The following is a 21524-nucleotide window of genomic DNA, read 5'->3' on the forward strand; positions in this document are numbered from 1 at the left end:
AGGGCTTTGAAGTCTGTCTGGGCTTTCTTCTTCATCACTGAGTTCCAATGTTCCGGGTCCATTAGATTTTCGGAGTCTTATAGCCTCTGGTGACGCTGAACCACTAATTGAAGTCTGTCTTCAGGTAGACTTCCATTCACTTCTTCTAGTATGGGAAGTTGTTGTTGGGGTTGCAAGATTGCAAATATGGTCCCACATTGAAAACACATGGGAAAGATCATGGGTTTATAAAGAGAAAAGATATCTCCATTGGCATGAGGCCTTTTGGGGAGAACCCAAGAGCAAAGCCATGAAGGTCTAGGCCCAAAGTGGACAACATCATGCTATTGTGGAGATATCTAAATTCTTTTCGATCCAACAATTGGTATCAAAGCCCGGACTACCAGAAGGTTTAACCGTCGACTGTGCACAAGAGCTATGATCTGATTGAGCCATGTGGGTACAATATTGACCTCGAACAAAGAAAGTGGGGGCTCCTATGTTCAGATCAAGAGGACCAGACACCAGGAAGGAAGTTCTAGTTGCGGCTAGGCAAGGAAGTCCTAGTAGGTCGGGTGGACCGAGGGGCAGGAAGACCTGGTGGGTCGAGGATCGGACGTGGGGAGCCCGTGGTCCTTTGTTTGAGGGGGGGATTGTTGGGGTTGCAAGGTTGCAAACATAGTCCCACATTGAAAACACATGGGAAAGATCATGGGTTTATAAAGAGAAAAGATATCTCCATTGGCATGAGGCCTTTTGGGGAGAACCCAAGAGTAAAACCATGAGGGTCTAGGCCCAAAGTGGACAATATCATGCTATTGTGGAGATATCTAAATTCTTTTCAATCCAACAGTTGTCGACATTAAATAAGGGAGGTCGGACGGTGTTGTAACCCTCGGTCTGGGCCATGAATTCTGCACACACAGAAAGAAGAGAGAGAGGGTCCCAAGACTGAATTGGTGTTGCACCAATTCAGATTAATTTGCTACAAAAAAAACTTTCCAAAGAGGTAATTATACCAATTTGGATTATGTCGAAAAGCTTAAAAAATGAAAAGAAAAATTATCCCCTTTACCTGACTGGTGGTTGCACCAAATCAAAGCAGTACCTACTCTGATACCACTTGTTGGATCATGACGCACGTGAGAGGGGGTCAATCACGTGGTTTTTAAAAATACTTCTTTTTCGATTTTAAAAACTCAAGTACACAACGGAAAGTAAAAGACAAGAAACATGAAGAACACAAGCGATTTTTTACTTGGTTCGGAGCTTTCGACGACTCCTACTCCAAGGCCCAGGTCCAGCAAACCTATCAATGGACAATCTACTAAAAATCTCTTCCGGTACCTCCGGAAGAGAAAATCGAGTACAAACAGTTAGGCTAAGTGCAATAGCCTGCACTTGTCCTTTAATAGTAGATAGGTACAATAACAAAAGTTTTACCAACACTTCTTAGGAATCAAACCAAGGCGCTTTGTGTTGATGTTTGTCTGTCGGGCATGATCAGAACTCCTCGGAGCAGTCGTCAGGCTCAACAGCTTCGTAGTAGAGTCGTAGCAGCAATCGAAAGTGGTCGGAGGCTCAAATATGTACGCAATAGTTCATATGTAGTTGTTGTCCCAATGCCTCCTCGAGACTACCTTATAAAAGGCTTGAAGGGCACCACCCATAAGCATGGAAGGCACCTCCAATGGGATAAAATTTTATCCCAGCTTCGCTGTGCCTTATGTGCGAACCGGTTAAATTTTGTCCATGGAGGGCACCTTCCATGAACAGTACCGAGGTGTCTTCCATAGCCATAGAGGGCGCCCTCAGGTACCATTCACCAGACGGTAGCTTTTCTTCCTTGATTGTTTTCTTGCCCTACAACAAATGTGTTAGTCCAAATACCCTGCAAGACAAGTGTTAGCACAAATATAAATGGAGTAATTAGTTCATGTCCTCCCAGAACCAGAAACTAGTCAAGGTCTCAATCTAGGGATCCCAAATGGTCCTAGACTGGACCGACGCCTACTGTCCCTCGCAACTGGGACGCATCCTCACAGTCACTCTCCTCCAGTGACTTAACTTTACTTGCCTTTTGTCAGACATCCGGTCAGCCCGTCGACCAGTCTGGACTTCGTGTCAGCTATCCGGTCAGCCCGTCGACCTAGCTGGACTTCGTGACAGATATCTGATCGACCCGTTGACCTAGCTGGGCTTCGTGCCAGATATCCGGTCAGCCCGTCGACCTATCTGGACTTCGTGCCAGCTATCTGGTCGGCCCGTCGACCTAGCTGGATTTCTCCTGCACACTCAGTTAAAGTGTTAGATCACAATAAAACTAACTTAACCTACTTTGTCATTTATCAAAACCTGAGTTAGACCATTAGTGCTAACCGCACCAACAGCAAGAAAACATACACATTAGCAATATGACAATAGCATGTAAAAGAAAGAGCCAAGTGTTTACTTAGTTTGAAACTAGGAAGTTGCTAGTTCAAGACTAAGAAGCGCACTATCAAGATCTCCTTCTTTGAACACAAGTCAGAGGTAGTGAAACCTCTTATAGCAGTTGAGCATAGTACAAATTTGAAAGCATAAAAGAAAGAGTTAAACATGTATGTTGTATTGAACTTTGAGCATCAACCCTCCTTTTATAGCCTTCATATACGATATGATCATTTGTCGATGTGGCATATTCTGAGAGTCTAGATTCTCTAGATGATTTTTTTTTCAATTAAAGTGCGTAGATGCAATTCGGACGTCTGGAGTCCACTGATGTGGTCATCGTCCTTATCTGTTTCAGCAATGGGTCTTACTAATGTGGCCACCCAATCCAAGCACTGGAAGGGATCCAAGCGTATGGAATCCATGCCCCTAGAATGGTCAACTTTAGGGTTGACCATTCTTTGACCTCCGTTCACATGGGTGATGATTCGGTCGTCCAGAGTTGAGCTCACTCGGACTCAACTCCGGCCTTCTCCTTGAGCAGGCTTCCTCCCAACTTCTCGTCCCTCAGATGCGCTACGTGCGCCCTTCTCGCTCCACCGATGTACTATTCCGCAACTTCTAATCCCTATGATATACTAAACCAGCTCATTGACTCACTTCTCGTGTCATTCTTTTCGCTTGTTGTGTCTTCCACTCAACATTTTATATTCCTAAGTCCCTGCACACTTAGACACAAGGAATTAAATCCATAAGACCTATATAACTTCGTTGATCACATCCTACGGGGTACTTACATTCTCTAGGTTCATCAATGAGTTTTGACCAAACCCCATTGATGGAACTAGAAGACTTGAATTTCTAAAATCTTATAATGAGATGGAAGTGTGTTGCTAATTTTTAAAGATCAACACTATAATATAATTTAGGTTCTGATCACACGCTGTGGTGCTGGTTTCTGAAGATCAATATCATAGTGTTCTGAAGGTTTCAAATCATTTTAAACACTACTAGGAGGGATTTAAAAGAGTAAATGAGGGCATATTTGGACTCAAGTTCACCTAATAAATCCATAGGAATTAGAATGAGTTGATTAGAGTTTTCTAGATCCATCAATGGATTTTGACTAAAATCCATTGATAGACCTAGGAGACTCAGACTTCTTAAATTTTATAATGAGATAGAAGTGTAGAGTATGTAGAAGGGATATATGGTGAAAAATCCTAGTCCTTGGTCTATTACATGAAGTTATAGGCCCGTGCCAATTGGCACAAAGTCTTAAATTTTCTAAACCTTTTGAGAAATATTGGGAATCCTTTACGATGATAATGGAGGGTATATTTAAACTCCTGGGTGTAGGATCGAAAAGAATTTAGATATCTCCACAATGACATGATATTGTCCACTTTGGGCCTAGGCCCTCATGGCTTTGCTCTTGGGCCCTCCCCAAAAGGCCTCATACCAATGGAGATATCTTTTCTCTTATAAACCCATGATCTTTCCCATGTGTTTCCAATATGGGACTATGTTTGCAACCTTGCAACCCCAACAATCCCCCCCTCAAACAAAGGATCATAGGCTTCCCATGTCTGATCCTCGACCCACCAGGTCTTCCTGCCCCTCGGTCTACTAGGACTTCCTTGCCTAGCCTCAACTAGGACTTCCTGCCTGGTGTCTGGTCCTCTTGATCCGAACATAAGAGCCCCCACTTTCTTTGTTCGAGGTCAATATTGTACCCACATGGTTCAATCAGACCATAGCTCTTGTGCACAGTCGGCGGCTAAACCTTCTGACAGTCAGGGCTCTGATACCAATTGTAGGATCGAAAAGAATTTAGATATCTCCACAATGACATGATATTGTCCACTTTGGGCCTAGGCCCTCATGGCTTTGCTCTTGGGCCCTCCCCAAAAGGCCTCATACCAATGGAGATATCTTTTCTCTTATAAACCCATGATCTTTCCCATGTGTTTCCAATATGGGACTATGTTTGCAACCTTGCAACCCCAACACTGGGCACTATAGAAATCTACATGAATTGTAAATGAGCCTGATCAAAGTTCTCTAAGTCCGTCAATGGATTTTGACCAAAACTTATTGATAGACCTAGGAGACTTGGATTTCTAAAAACTTGCAATAAGATGGAAGTGTGGAATATGTAGAAGGGATATATTGTGAGAAATCCTAGTCCCGAGCGTTCTACACGAAGTTATAGGCTTGTGCCAATTGACACAAAGTCTGAAACTTTATAAACTTTTTGAATGTTGGAAATCCTTTACTATGATAATGGAGTGCACATTTAGACTCCTAGTCACTGCAAAAACCTACATGAGTTAGAAGGAGTCCGATTGGAGCTCTCTAAGTCTATTAATAGATTTTGATCAAAATCCATTGATGGGCGTAGGGGACTTGGATTTACAAAAACTTGTAATGAGATGGGAGAGGTTAGTGTGTATAAGGTATATATGGTGTCCAATATCAGTCCTAAAACATGTATGTAAAATTATGATCGTGTACTAACCAAAACAAACGTTGGTACTGGTTTTCGAAGATCAATACCACACTGGTGTTGGTCTTTAGAAACCAACACCACAGTTTTGATTCTGATCGCACACTTTAGTGTTGGTTTCCAAAGACCAATATCACAGTGGTGCTGGTCTTTAAAAATTAGCACCACAGTATTCTAAAGAAAGCAAATCATTTTGAGCACTACTGTGAGGGATTTAAAAGAGTAAACTAGGGATTATTTGGACTCAGGTTTACCTAATAAATCCATAGGAATTGGAATGAGTCCGATCGGAGCTCTCTAGGTTCATCAATGGATTTTAACCAAAACTCATTGATGGACCTAGGAGACTTGGATTTCTGAAAGTTTACAATGAAATGAAAATAAGGAGTATGTAGAAGGAATATATGGTCAGAAATCCTTGTCCTGGGTTTCCTACATGAAGTTATAGGCGCATGTCAATTAGCACAAAGTTTGAAACTTTCTAAACCTTTTGAGTAATATTGAGAATCCTTTAAAATGATAATGGAGTGCATATTTAGATTCCTGGGCACTGTAAAAACCTACATGAGATAGAATGAATTCAATCGAAGTTCTCTAAGTTCATCAATGTATTTTGACTGAAACCCATTGATAGACTTAGGGGACTCAGATTTTTAAAATTTTATAATGAGATGGAAGTATGAAGTATTTAGAAAGGATATATGGTTAGAAATCCTAATCCTCAGTTTCCTACATAAGTTATAAGCTTATGTCAATTGATACAAAGTCTGAAACTTTCTAAGGGGACGTTTGGTTCTCTCCTAGGAATCGGAATGAGAATGAGTATCATAGTATTATGGAATGAGAATGGGTATGAGCTTAGGTATCATTCTTAAAAATGATGTTTGGTTAGTTAAATATTTTCAATCGGAATGAACCTAAATTTCCTTTTTTACCCTTACAGGAAAATAAGAGAAAAAAATTAGATGGGAGAGAAAGTTGAATGTGAGAGAAACATATGATAAGAGAAAATGACGAGAGAGAAAGTGTGTTGAGAAAAATGAAGAGAGAGAAAGTATGATGAGAGAAAATGAGGAGAGAGTGCATGATAGGAGAGATTGAGAAAAGAAAAAGTATGACGAGAGAGAAAGTATTATGAGAGAAAATGAAAGAGTGAGGAGAGAGAAAGTATGATGAGAGAGAAAGATTGATGGGAAAAAATGAAGAGAGAGAAAATGAGAGATTGAGGAGAGAGAAAGTATCCTAAGAGAGAAAGAGTGATGAAAAAAAATGAAGAGAGAGAAAGTATTACGAGAGAAAATGAAAATGTGAGGAGAGAGAAAGTATGATGAGAGAGAAAGTGGATTGAGAGAGAAAGAGTGATGGGAAAAAATGAAGAGAGAGAAAGTGTGATTAGAGAAAATAAAGAGAGAGTGTGATGAGAGAGAATGAATAGAGAGAAACTATGATGAGAGAAAATGAGAAGAGAAAAAGTATGATGAGAGAGAAAGTGCGATTAGAGAGAAAGTATGATGAAAAAATAAGGAGAAAGTGCGTAATGGGAAAGAAAGTGTGATGGAAGAGAATGAAGAGAGAGAGAATGAGGAGAGAGTGTGTATGATGGGAGAGAATATAGAGAGAAAATGGTAGAGAATACGTGATGAGAGAGAATGAGGAGAGAGAAAATATGTTGAGAGAGAAAGTGTGATGATAAAATAAGGATAGAGAAAATATTATGAGAGAGAATAAGGAGATAGAGTGTGAAATTAAAAAGAAATTGAACAAATATACTAAGGGTATTTTTGTCTAAAACTAAATTCACATTCTTATTCCATCAAAACCCAAGGGAGAGGGTGAGTTTCATCCATACCCAAGTTTTTGGGTTTCATTCCAAAATTTGATTTCATTCCCATCAACCAAACAGAAGCTTTGGGAATGAATCCATTCCCTCATTCCCAAACTCATAAATCAAACGTCACCTAAATCTTTTGATCAATGTTGGGAATCCTTTATGATGATAATAGAGGTCATATTTAGAATATTAGGCACTGTAGAAACCTACATGAGTTGGAATGAGCTCGATCAGAACTCATTAATACTAAAGTGATTTTTTATTTTATTTATTTTATTATTTTTATTAATAAAATTAGTTCATATTATTCATTTTGATTTTTTTTTATTCTTTTATAAATAGATATTAAAAATAGGAAAAATAATTTTAATATTTTATTAATCTTATGTTAAAAATAAATAAATTTAGAGGATAATATAAGTTAAAATAAAAGTGAAAGAAAAAAATATTAAATTAGATAACATTGAATCAACCAGTAAAGAAGAGATAAAGAAATGATTCATTAAGTTAGATAATATTAAATTTGAAACGATCGACCTCATCCTATGGAAAGAAAAAAGATAGTGTTGATAGAAAGTGAAAAAAAAAACTAAATGTAGCTTACAACAGAGAGAAAAAAAAATTGTTACATGCAAAGATGCAAAGTTGAGAAAAGTTTGTTAGAGGGTAAAATTGAAATCAGGTATGCTTTTTGAAAATTATAAAACTTGATTTCTAAAAAATCTCTTTAATATTTGCATTTAAAAATAGTAAATTATCCTAAAATCCCTAATAGTAAACTATATCAGAAAAAATTTATTCTCACCTGAATGCAAACTTTTCTTTATTTCAATTTTCTAATCCATATCTATTTACCTAATTATCCTCATTTTTAGATAAATAAATTATCCAAAATGAGATATAATTATTTCTAAATGTATCACATTTAAATTAGAATTTAATATACTTTCTATTAAATTGAGCACGATTCTTTTTCTGTCTAATCAAACATTGATATACTTGATTTTAATTAAATAATATTAAATTTAAGATGAATTATACCTCATTTTAGACTTTTTATATTTATAAAAAAATAATAAAAGATTATGTTCTATAAAAATAATGATATAACTCTTCCTAAATTCAGTATTATTTAACTAGAATGGAGTATATCAATTAATTGGTCATGCAAAAAAGAGTTATACTCAATTAATATAAAATATATTAAATTTTAATTTAAATGTATTAAATTTTTTAAAAAAATTATATCTCATTTTAGATTTTTATATATTTTTAAAAACTAAGGGTAATTAAATAATAAATGTGTATTAAGGAGATGAAGCAAAGGAAATTTATATATGGAAATTGAGAATAATTTTTTTTCGACACATCAATTAGGACAAAATTAAATTTACATGTAAGGAGTTTAGAATAACTTATCCTTAAAAAAAAACTCATCCTTTAATAATTTGATTAAAAAAAAAAGGGTATGCTTGTGTTTATTTTTGTCCATCCTCTGAATCCAAAAACAGAGGGGAAGACGAGACCTCTGCTTCGAAGGCGACGTGGCAACGATTCTATCAATAAACGTGGTACCGCCTCGGAAGCACTCCCACCGATCTTGGAGTCGAATCTCGGGATTACACGTGGTAACGCCTCGTAAGCAATTCTATCAAGAAATTCATCGAAGGCGATAGCAAAGTGAACAAGAAGACGCTAGATTTGCCCAGTCAATTGGACAGTTCCGCTAGATTACAGAGATTTCTCTCGATCAAGACATTTTTAATTTTTAATCTGAATGCCAGCTCTTCCGATCAATTAATACGGAAAATAACTGACCAGCCTTCTATTCTAGACTTCTAGGATTGCCTTTTCACTTAAACAAAAAATTTAATTTGGCAATGCACCGTGTATCTTAAGAATCGATCCGTAAATATCTAATTAATTATGAAAACACCTTACCATTACGCCGAAATCGCAGATCATATTTATTGCTTTTTAATTTTAAGAAGAAAAGTCAAATTTTCCGCTCTTCCCTGATTTACTGATTCCTTGATTTTTTTTTTTTAATAATTAACGTGTTAAAATTTTACTCGATTAATTTTAAAAATAAATGATCTTTTTTTAATAGTAATTCTAAAATACAATTAAATATATATGGTGCAAGTAGCGCCATACAATTAAACCTAAATTTTAATATTGACAAAATATTAAAATTAAGTCTTGTGGCATTTTAACATGTTGATCAAGTTTACAAGAAAATCTTAGTTGAGACTAGAGAAAAGAAATCTTATTTAAGAGTAGATAAGAGAAATCCAGTTGAGGTTAGACAAGAGAAGTCTTAGTTGGAGGTGTTAAATAAGTGTGAATGAAGAAGAGGGGGAAGAGAAAAAACTCTATTGTGCATAGGACTTTAGTCCCACATTGGGAGTTTCTTGACATCTTTGTTAGTTTATATTGATTCACATACATTGAGGATGTGAACAAATACATGGGGAGAGATTCTCTCTCACGCATGGGTGCGTAGGGGGTGCAAATCCAGGGCCCGGATTTGCACTGAACCAAGTTGACTCGTATGCGAGCACGACCTGCGCACACGAATGTCGGATCGGTCGCAGCAAAAATTTGCCAAGCTCTCCATAGCATTCGGGTACCACTCAGCTCGTCATGACTACCAGTGCTTGGTCGGATTTACGGTCGGTCGTTGTATCCTGGGAAATAGACGTCCCTTGTAAGCCTCGAAGCACAACTGGAGGTGGGCGAATCTGTTTCAAGGAAACTGCGCCTCGTAGGTGACAGCTTGACCTATCTGCTTCGCCCGATCGGCTAGTCCGCGCTCGGCCTGTCTGCTCAACCCGGTCGATCTCTTTGACAGCCCGCTCGACCTGGTTCCTTCGATCGATCTGCTAATACCCCATATATCTCTAGCTACAGATTGTTTGTGTCCAACAGGAGGGACTAGGTAAGTAAGTTTTGGTCAAAAGGACTAAGCAAATAAGTACTAGTTGGATGGATTAGGCAGGAAGATTTGGCAGATTAAGAACATCGGAAAAAAGTCCAAATAAATCAGGTGGGCCAAAGTTTAGCATCAAGTAATTAACTCTCCTGAGTAGAGTGATGAGGATGTGTTTTTGAAAAGAGAGAAGTAGACGTCGGTCCAACCTAAGATTTCACCGAAAACCTAAAGTTGAGACTGGATAGTACAAAGAGTTATCAAGCATAATCTTATCATATCTATGCTAACACTTTGATGTAAGCAACTGACTATGGGAGCTAGCAGGAAAAAGGAGGTTTTGGTGCCCTAATCAGTTCCAAGCAGCTTGAGGTCCAAGCACTTGGGTAAACAAAGCGCAGATAGAGCTTCGATCAAGTGCTACCACATCAACTGGTTAGGTGTCTGGAAGGGATTCAGGCGTCTGAAAGGGATTCAGGAGCCTGGAAGGGATCCAGGTGCTTGGAAGAGATCAAGACACCTGGATTGACCAAGTCAACATCGGATTAGGATTGGATAGGGGTTGTTAGAGGCTCCCTATGTTGATCCAGGTGCCCGGATGGTGCTATAAAAGAAGATCATAGCCAGAGATTTCACATAACTGATTCTGTAACGACCCAACCCCTCGACCCCTTGGGCGGCTCATTTGGCGGCCCCTTGGTGGTCCCTTGGGCGGCCCAACTGGCGACTCCTTATGTCGTCGACCGACGACCCTCGGCCGTGCCGTTACTCACTAGGTCTTCCCACCCCTTGCCAGTGGATTTTTGCCTTCCCCAGGATTCGAACTCTAGACCTCCAGGCTAAGTACTGGAGTTTATGAATCCTGGTAGCTAAGTGAGTGGGAAGACCTAGTGAGTAACGACACAGCCGAGGGTCGTCGGTCGAGGGCCGAGGGGCTGGGTCGTTACAGATTCACACTCAATTCTACACTTCTGCTATTGCGAAAAATTGTTGTGCATAAGCTACAATGATGCAACAGCACTGTGACGTCGCCATGAGCTCAAACGAGCCTAGCATCTTGATAACACTAGTTGTTTGCTTACTTTGCTTATTCATGTCTTTGTACACTCTATCTTGAGGTTTGGTAGGATTGTTACTGAACCTGATTTTTGTAAAAGAAATGGATTGATAGTGATTGCCACAAAAGTGGTCAAACTGACTATAGGCCATGGAGTAGTAGCCACGAGACTGCAAACTAAGTAAAACCAAAGTGCTCTTTACTTTTTGCTATTTACTTTCCGCTGCACGACTTTGGTTTTTCGAGCGAATTCTGAACACGTGCAAAATGTGTTATTCACAACCCTCTAGCGCTTTCTCGATCTAACAATTAGTATTAGAGCGAGATCATTTTGAATTGGTGTAACTACAATTCGATCAATTTTTTTATTTTTTTACATATTTCTTTTTCCGCACCACTAATCCAAGACTAAGTCTTGGTACATTTTTTTTCTTGTTTTTGTCATGCAAGATTTCTTCGTGATGGTCCTCCAAGAAGGCTATAGTAGTGTCCATGCCCCTCTATTCAGTGGTGATGATTTCGTCTACTGGAAGGGGGGATGAAATATTTTCTGAAGATCCACATAGACTCGTGGATCATAATCAAGACCGGGTTCATCCTACTAATCAACAAAGAAGGTTACGAGAGCTAGACTCCCAAAATAAAGAGATAATTTGAAGCTGACATCAAGGCAACTCAGATACTACAATGTGGTCTAACCAAAAAGGAACTTAACCGCATCAGCCATTTTATCAGTGTAAAAGACCTCTGGAACAAGCTAGTCAAACTCCATGAGCGAACCGTGAATACAAAGGTAACGAAACATGATCTTAATTTTGTTAGTGCAATATCCCCTGGGCCAGGTTGACCAGGTTGACTAAATTTGAGTTGACTCAAGTTTGAGTCTTGATGTTTGGATTTCGATGTTTGACAATACATGGAGATTGCAAGTGTAATTTCCCGTTTGGGGGAGATTGTTGATACAATTCCCCTCTGGTCAAGGACTAACTAGTTAGATATGAAGAAGAGTCGAGTAGGTCAAGGCTGACCGGATACTTGACTGGAAAGTCCTAGTGAGTGAAGCTAGGCAGTTGGAAATCCTGGTGAGTGAAGTCAATTGAAAGTTCTAGTGAGTGAAGCTAGGCAGTTGGAAGTCCTAGTAAGTGAAGCTAGGCAGTTAGAAATCATGGTAAGTGAAGCCAGGTGAAAGATCTAGTGAGTGAAGCTAGGCAGTTGAAAGACCTAGTGAGTGAAGCTAAGTAGGTGAAAATCTCGGTAAGTGAAGTCGGACAGTGAAAAGATCTGGTGAGTGAAGCCAGATACGTGGAGATGTAGGTGGGTCAAGGTTGACCGGACACCTAGTGTTGGGAAGCCCAAGTAGGTCAAATGATTGACAGGATACTTGGCACAAGGAAATCTAGATGGGTCAAGGTTGAACGAACATCTAGTGGAAGTTGAAGTGGGTCATGGTTGACTGAACACTTGGCGAAGAAGTCTCGGTAGGTTAAGGTTGACCGGATACTAGGCATGAGGAGTTCCAACAAGTCACGGTTAACCAGATGTTAGAATTGGAGACCCTAGACTTGAGTTAAGAAAGTCAAAGGGAAGTCAATCGATCAACCGATCGATTGAAGGTGTGCTGAGAAGAAGGCTAGCCTAATCAATCGACCGATCGATTGGGAAGTGAAATTGCGAGCACAAAATGCTCCCCAATCGATCGGCCGATCGATTGAGCTCCCCAATCTATTGGGGCAAATTTTCTGGCGCAGACGCGAGAGCACAGAAGAAGGCTAAATCGATCAGTCGATCGATTCAGCCTCCCCAATCGATCAGTCTATCGATTGGGAGGCGACCGTTGCGCAGGATAAAGCCGTTGGCGAGCGTCTTTCTCCGCAGATCTTCCTCTCCACTTCTTACGATCACTCTCAGTTGTTCATGCTAGTTCCTGAAGCTTTCTTGGAGCAAAGTATTGGAGCACTTCCAAGATCAAGAGGCGTTCCACACAACAAGAAGAAGCTAGGGTTTAGGTTTCATGTTATAAACCTTGTAAGATTTTACTTATATTAGCTTCCCTTTTATTTCTTCTTGTATCGAGAGTTTGTATAAGGCTTTTTTGCCTTCGGTAGTTACCGAGAAGGAGTGTTTTTATTAGTGGAGTGTGTGTCGCGTGTGGATCCTTGGATCAGTCACCTCTTCTTGAGGTGGATACCAAGTAAATCCCTAGTGTTAGCATTGGAGAGATTGCTTCAAGTTTTATTCCATTGTAAATCATCATGAAGCAAGACAACAAGTGCGACGTGCTATTCATCCCCCCCCTCTCCTAGCACAAACCGACCCTAACAAATTTGAATAAATTTGCTAACATTAATATGTAGGAGTATGAGTCATCATGGGAAGAATCAAAAGAAGAAGAACGAGCTCAAACGAGCTTCCTTGCACTAATGACAAAAGATCATGTGACCAAGACCGACACCGAGTCTGAATCTGAAGATGAGTCTGAGAGAAGCTACGGATCTATATTTATTTCTGAATGGTCTAATCCCAATGTAAGTTCAACTGAATAATCTAATTTGTTTAGCATAATTTCTTACTTGAATCACAAATTAGAAAAATCCAACCGTCGGATTAAGTCACTACTAAAGGAGGGAGTTCAGGTTGAACTCCTCAAGGAGTAGACTAACCCAAGTTTAGTAATTGATCAAGTTCAAGTTAAAATCTCAACTCACATCGAACAATATGAGAAAGAGAATTCTAATCTAAAAGATCATGCTACTGATGCAGGGGAATCTGCATATTATTATTATTATAATTATTATTATTATTAGTAATAGTAGTAATTTTGTTTTTTTTCTTCAGATTTTTTAGTATTTAGGATATTTTTAGTCTTTAGGATAATTTTGGTCATTTTTATTTTTATATTTTAGAATTTTAAGTCCATTTAGAATTTTCAAGATTTATTTTTAGGATCTCTTTCCATCCTTTATAAGATAAGAATTAAGGTATAAATATTAAGATTTCTTTTCTTTTTAAGTCCTAAGGTTTAAAATCTATATAAGAGTCATATTTAGAGCATCCATATTAGTTTTCCTATCAGAATATATAATTTAGGATAAATATATTATTTTAATAAATTTAGATATCTATTTTTTAATACATCATATATCAGTTTCCATATTTCTTCTCTTTCATCTATAATGTTTAAGCAATGAAATTTATTTTTTAAATTTAAATAATGAAATCCATTCTCTAAGTTTAAAGAAATATTATTCATAAATATATAATTTAGGAATGAATAGGATAATTGATGTAAAAACTTTTTAACTATCCTATTCAAAAATTAAGGTGAAATTTTTTAATAGAGTATCTGATATTGATACTCTTAGTTGATTAAAAACAATCCTCTATTATTGAACAATATTTCTTTTTTGGAGTAAACCTTTGAGGGCATTGATATTTCTTCTTAGCTTCTCCTTAATTCCCTTCTTCTTGTTAACCCGTAACATAATCGTTATTTTTTCCGACGTCAATAGGTACGAGAGCAAATAAGGTTGGTTGTAATTGTATCAGGGGATGGAAACAGGTCCTGACGGCGTTCTTCCAAACGCTATCACCATGCTGGGCGTGTTGCAGGCTTGCTTCGGCTCGTGAACCTAGAATTCCGCTTAGAAGTTCATCGCTTTGCTGAGGAGAATGATGCCAAGATGAACCGCGCCAGCTGGCATTCGATCATCGGTTTCTATGCTAAGTGTGGGTGCTTGGATTTTGCCTACCAAGTGTTCGATGAAATGAGCGACAGAGATGGTGCCACAAACAAAGGTATGAACTTGAGTGGAGGCCAGAAGCAAAGGATCCAACTATCCACAGCCGTGTACAACAATTCAGATGTCTATTTGCTAGATTATCCCCTCAGCGCAGTCGATGCACACACAGGGACGCACCTCTTCAAGGAATGCTTGATGAGGCTGCTGTCCAGCAGGACTATCATTTACGTCACGCATCAGTTGGAGTTTTTAGCTGCGGCAGATCTTATTCTGGTATTGAGAGATGGAAAGATGGCGCAGTCTGGAAAGAACCAAGAGCTGATGGAGGAGACCGATGGGGAGCTTGTGCAGCAAATGGCTACACACAACGAGACACCGAGGAGGGTCCTCAGCTTGTAAGATTGGCCGTCTCCGAGATTAGCATCCGATTCAATAGATGAGGGATCTTCTGCAACATTTCAGCTTTTTTTTTTTTTTTTTGCCATCTTTCGGTTCACATAGCGTAGAAAGAATAGATTGTAGTTTTGATTCAAGTAGTAGTGGTCACTTTGCTTTGGAAAAATCTGTTACTTGTACCTACCAGGAGGTTTTTGATTCAAATCACGTTCAAGAATGCCAACCAAAATTCTAGTTTGTCGACATATCAGGGATTCTTGGTGAAAGCTGTGGAATTAATCTTCCGTATGGAAGTGCAAAGAAGATACAAGGGGAATTCACAGCAATTACTTTGTAAACATTGTGCTGAGCTCCTGAGTTCAAAGCAGTATTGTGGGATTTGCAAGAAGATTTGGCATCACATAGATGAGGGAAATTGGATTTGTTGTGATGGGTGTCAAGTGTGGGTACAAGTAGAATGTGACAACGTGTGGTAATATATGGAGAACAGTGATTATTTCTGCCCTGATTGCAGGGCTACACACAATTTTGAAGCGTCATATTTAGATATTGATTTGGATGATTTATTAGATGTAGACGATCAGAAGATTGAAACCAATGAAAGAATCAACTTTTGAAATACAGTCGGTAGAATTGATGGAATTGATGGGTGTAAAATTGGTTTTCAGCTTGTTTGAAAAATACAAGCAGTGGGATCGTTGAGGAATCCCAAAGTCTAATAATTATTAGAAGATTTTGTCGATTTAGTATCAAAGAATCTTCCTCTAGCTCTAATGAGTTTTTTTAACCCAGGATGATTTACGCAGGAGAATCTACATAGTATTATTATTATTATTATTATTGATAATTTTATAATTTTTTAAATTTTTTTGATATTTAGGTTATTTTTAGTTATCTTAGATATATATTAGGATTTTAAATCTGTTTATAATTTTTTAGGATTTGTTTTTTTCTTTTTTTATTATAGCTTTTTACCAAACCCAGTAGATAAATTTTTAAAATATCCAAATCAAGTATTATAATTTTAAAATTACCAAATCATGTATCCACTTCCTGTTTTACCCTCATCCTCAAATCAATTTAATTTCTTTCTGTGTGTTTAAAAAAAATCATTGTCAATTTCGGTCAAAATCGGCTGATGGAGCTAAAGACCTCGAAATGATATAAAATCAATTCTTATATGTTCGTCTAGTTCTCCTGATTGTAAAAATGTAATCAAACATTAATTTGACTTAATATATTGAGAACAGTGATTTTTTTAAATATGAATGTGTTCGAAAAACTAATTCATGTATAAAAAATTACTGCTCTCAATATATTCTGTTAAATTGATATTTGATAGCATTTTTACAATCTGAAGAACTAGATGAACACATAGAAACTGGTTTCAATTGATGTTTGAGAGAATTGATATAATCATAAGAACTAAAAGAACTCATAGGATCTGGTTTCACTTCATTCCGAGCTCTCTAGATTCATCAACCAATTTTGACCGAATGAACCTATATTGATTTTATTTATATTCATTCGGCCATAGTTTCAAAAAAAATAATGCTCTCAATATATTGCATCAAATTGATATTTGATAGTATTTTTACAATCAGTAAAATTAGACGAATATATAGAAATATGTTTCATGTCATTTCAAGATCTCTAAGTCTAAGCCCGTTTCAGTCAAAATCGGCTGATGGACCTAGAGATCTTGAAATGACATGAAATCAATCTTGAAATGACATGAAATCAATTTCTATATATTCATCTAGTTCTCCTTATTGTAAAAATATTATTAAATATCAATTTGATGCAATATATTGAGAGCAGTGATATTTTGAATACGAATATATCCAAAAAATTAATTTATGTTCAAAAAACCATTGCTCTCAATATATAGGGTCAAATTGATGTTTGATAGTAATTTTACAATCAGGAGAACTAGACGAACATATAGGAATTAATTTCATATCATTCCGAGGTCTCTAATTCCATCAGTCGATTTTGGTCGAAACCGGCTGATGGATTTTTCAAACAGAATGAGATCGATTCAACTGATTTGTTTTTCCAATCGAATTGATTTGAGAATGAGAGTAAAAAAGGAAGTGGGTACGTGATTTGGTAATTTTGAAACTATAATACGTGATTTGGGTATTTTGAAAACTTATATATTGGGTTCAATAAAAAGTTATTTTTATTAGGATCTCTTTCCTTCCTTTAGAAGATAGGAATTGAGGTCTAAAATCTTGTTTAAAGTCTATATAGATGTAAGATACTATAAATAAAAAATAAAAAATAGTATTAATGGCGAAAAAATAGCGAAATCTTGTTCAGAACAAATTCTTGTCTCGATTAGTATTAGTAGCAAAAAAATGACGAAAAAAAATCAATCAAAATTGTACGATTCACAATAAATAATCAATGAGATTTTCTTCATATAAAAAAGAAAAAGACCGATCAATTCATTAAAAAAAGAAAATTTCTATTTCTTATTATTTTATCTATTCTATAAATTTACCTATGATAAATTCAAGGAATTTCAATTCCTTTTGAAAGTTCGAAATCAAAAGTATCAATCGGATCGAGTAATCAGAGCGAGCGGAGAAAGAGGGATTCGAACCCTCGGTACGAATAATTCGTACAATGGATTAGCAATCCAACGCTTTAGTCCACTCAGCCATCTCTCCAAACTCCAAATGGAAAAGAAAATTGAAATAATTTAAATTAAAGAAATTATGGAGACTCTCCTCTTATCGCGACTCCCCTCCTCTCTGTTGCTCTCATCGCTCTCCCTGCAACCGACAGCCTTGCTCTCACCTTTTGAATTCTAAGGCTCAAAGCCCTAGCCTGACCTCCCTAGCTCTTGCTTCCTCTCCCTTCCTGCAGCTTGGCTTGACCTCAGCAGCTTCGGTGGGCATCCTCTCGCCGGAGGACCTCTCCTGCACACCTTCTCACTGGAGGTAGGGCGGCATGTCATGACAACGCCGAAGGCAGGAGTCAAGAGCGGCAAGGTTCACGGGGTTCAGGGGGGTCATTGGTGGCAATGCCCTTTGGTCCTTTCTTCCCTAATTTTGAGGGGAGCAATGACGCCCTTCTGCCCTAATTTTGAGGGGTCCATGTCCCTTGTTTAAATGAGGCTTCAAGCCTCAAGTTTGGAATCTTTAATAGTTGTTATTTCCTTAATAGTTCAAGTCCTTGTTTGAATGTCATTGCCTAATTTTGAGGGAGTAATTATAAGTGTAGTAGTTGGACTTGAACTCTAGCCGGATGTCCCTTCTTTGCTACGATCTTTCAGAAAAGACCAATAAATGCACTTTGTGTCGATGTGGCGATGTAGGCGATAATGACACTTTCCTCCTCTGGTGCAACAAAGAAGTTGAATCAACGACGACCTATCGAAGTCCAAAGTCAATCCTTCATCCAATTCCTGAGTAGAGACCACTCCTCGAAGTCCTAGGCTCTTACTATATATTAGAGATTAGCTCTCATCTCTTCCGACTTCTATTGGCTCAAGCTAACTAGTGACGTAGCTCATTTCGTGGATCGTTGCTTTATTTGTCAACAATCTAAGGGAACCTTCACCAATACTGGTTTGTATACTCCCTTACCAATTCCCGAAGCCCCTTGTTATGAGGTTAGCATGGCTTTCGTATTGGGTTTACCTCGCACCCAACGGACCGCAAACTCTATTCTAATTGTGGTGGATCGATTCTCCAAGATGGCTCACTTTGTGGCATGCAAAAAAATCATGGATACTATTCGGATTGTCACCCTCTTCTTCAAAGAGATTGTGTGTTTACATGGTATTCCTCAAACTATTACTTCAGATCGTGATACTAAATTTGTCAGTTAATTTTGGAAGACTTTATGGGAAAAGCTAGGGACAAAGCTAAACTTCAGCAGCGCCTATCACCCTCAGACAGATGGTCAGACTGAGATAGTGAATCAGAGCTTAGGAAATCTTCTAAGATGTCTCACAGGAACCAAACCGAAGCAATGGGATCTAGTTTTACCTCAAACAGAATTCGCATACAATAGATCAAAGAACATGACCACTGGTTTGAGTCCTTTCGAAGTTGTTTATGGACGAAACCCATCTAGGGTACTGGATTTAGTTCCTATTTCGCATCCCGGACAAACTAACCCCAAGGCTGAGGAGATGATTGAGCATCTTCGAGTTATTCATGAGCAGGTTAAGCAAGCTATTCAAGAAAGCAACACTGAATACAAGATCAGGGCAGATCGACATCGATGTCAGGTTCTTTTTGGCATTGGTGATATGGTTTGGGCTGTATTAACTCGTCACTGTTTCCCTATTGGTGAATACAACAAGCTCAAAGATCGAAAGATTGGACCTTACGAGATACTAGAAAAGATTAATGACAATGCCTACATGTTGCGACTTCCTAGCCATTTAAAAACTTCTGATGTTTTTTAATGTAAAATACCTAAGTCATTGTGCTCGGGAGCCGGATACACCCACCTTAAACTCAAGGATAAGTTCTCTTCAACTCCAAGCGACTGATGCAAGAGATAATCCAAAATTAAGATTTTTTTAAGTAGTTATCCGTTAATTAAATTTAGTTTAGTTTTTATATTTAATTTTATTCTAAATCTTAGGAACCGAGTCTTGATAGTTAATTTATCCTAAATCTTAGAGAGTAAGTCTAGTTGGTTATTTTTCTGTTTAGATTTTTTTTTAGGGTTTTGAGAGCTATATAAACCGATGCTTAGATGATGTTTGGGGACAAGTTATTTTGATATTAAATCAATTGGTTTCACTTAAGCCACGTTACGACTACATCTCTTTTGTTCTTTATTTCCCGCTCTTATTTTCTCAAGAAGGTTTTGTTTTTTAAATCTATCTTGTGCTACTTCTTATTTCGTTATTTCTCTCTTGTTTTTTCTTAATCTCTCTGTAACTTCACGCCTTAGAATAATCTGTATTCTACTCGGTGTCAGTTCGTTCTATATATTTATTTAATTCTCCTAATTATATTTATTCTCTCAAATATTAATTTAATTTACTATATTAAAAAATAAAAAAAATTTGAATTCGAATTAAAAATTTTCAAATACATTAGTTAAAGAAATCAAGAATATTAGCCATCAAATACATTTAATGGTTATTTGTTGACTCACTAATGTGATTTCAAAAGTACTTTTGTATAGTATTTTTAATAAATAACTGTTTGTTTCATGGCGTAGCGAGACGATGGATGTATAATATTTTTAGCGTAATAGTCAGAAGTTGATTTTCAGAAATTGATGATCTGGGGTTTATCCTATCATGTGCCTATGACTTGTATATCTATATGTACCTCACTCCATATCCATAGCGTCAGTACTAAAAGGACCATTAATGTAGCCTTGTACCTCCCTCCATATTTATAGGGTCGGTACTAAAGTGGTCGTTAAGGTAGCGGATTTATAATTTTTTTAATAAACAATTTAAGCATTTAAAAAGAAAAATAAAGAATAATTAAATTGAGAAAAATAAAAATTTTATATAAATAAATAATTGCATTTATTGCCCTAATAAATAGCACATGTGCAATACTTAATCGATGTATTTAACCATGTTACAAAACTGTCGTCTGGTGGTCCCTTTTGAGTTAGAACAATACAAGATTGCAAATTTTGAATAATCATATAAAATAATGAAAAATTAATTAAATGTTTTCCGATTGAATAAGAATAATTGTGCGAGTTTTAGAATATAATAACTGTGGCTTCTTTAATTCAAGGTGTTTCATCAAATAAAAGGTCTCCTAAAATTTTGATAATCGAGTAAAATACAAGTCATCTGATGTAATTGTTATATATTTTCAAAATATTAGTATTGATAATAAATGTAAAGAAGATAATCTCTAATAAAATTAATATCATGTTTGAATAAACCCTAGGGCAATTTATTTAATATTTAAATTACACATTTTATATATATATATATATATATATATATATATATATATATATATATATATATATATATATATATATACGGTTTTGATATCCTGCGCGCCGCACAGTGCGCGACTGTGCGCGCGCGCAGGATATCAGTGATTTTAATTTGTTTTTTATTTTTTTTTTTAATTTTTGAATTAAAAAAAATAATTAAAAAATTTTTTAAAAATTTTATTTTTAGGGTTCAGGCTTTGGGTATAGTGTTAAAGTTATTTTTTTTTTTAGATTTTACCTTTGGGGTTTAGGCTTTTCAATTAGGTTATAGTGTTTGGTTTTAAAAAAAAATTAAAATAGCTTTTATTTAAGCTTTTATTGAGTATTGTAATATGTTAAGGGGATATATTAAGGTATTAAAAATTTATATAAGGAAATGTTAAATTTTTTAATTAATTTTTTAAATTTAAAATATTAAAAAAATTAAAAAAATAAAAAAAAATTGACCGATCTCCTGCGCGCGCGCACAGTCGCGCACTGTGCGAGCGCGCAGGAGATCAAAACTCTATATATATATATATATATAATACAACAAAAACAGTAAAAGGTGATTTTATTTATTATTTTAGATTGTAACATCTACTTTTATGCACTTTAGATCCTCTGTCCCTATTTCTTTATTCCTCATGTCTTATTATCGATCGGATTAATCAAATTAAATTTCAAAGATACTTTGTACATCATAAGGATACTGTATA

The 21524-nt window shown here is 36.8% G+C and overlaps 1 non-coding gene across 1 annotated transcript; it reads right to left on the reverse strand.

The window, feature by feature from the left end:
- Positions 1-17464: 17464 nt before the first annotated feature.
- Positions 17465-17552, reverse strand: TRNAS-GCU. Its single transcript has one exon. It is a non-coding gene; the product is annotated as a tRNA-Ser (tRNA).
- Between the last annotated feature and the right edge of the window lie 3972 nt (positions 17553-21524).

Source organism: Zingiber officinale, chromosome 8B (genome assembly GCF_018446385.1).
Source record: "Zingiber officinale cultivar Zhangliang chromosome 8B, Zo_v1.1, whole genome shotgun sequence".
Lineage (NCBI taxonomy): Eukaryota > Viridiplantae > Streptophyta > Magnoliopsida > Zingiberales > Zingiberaceae > Zingiber > Zingiber officinale.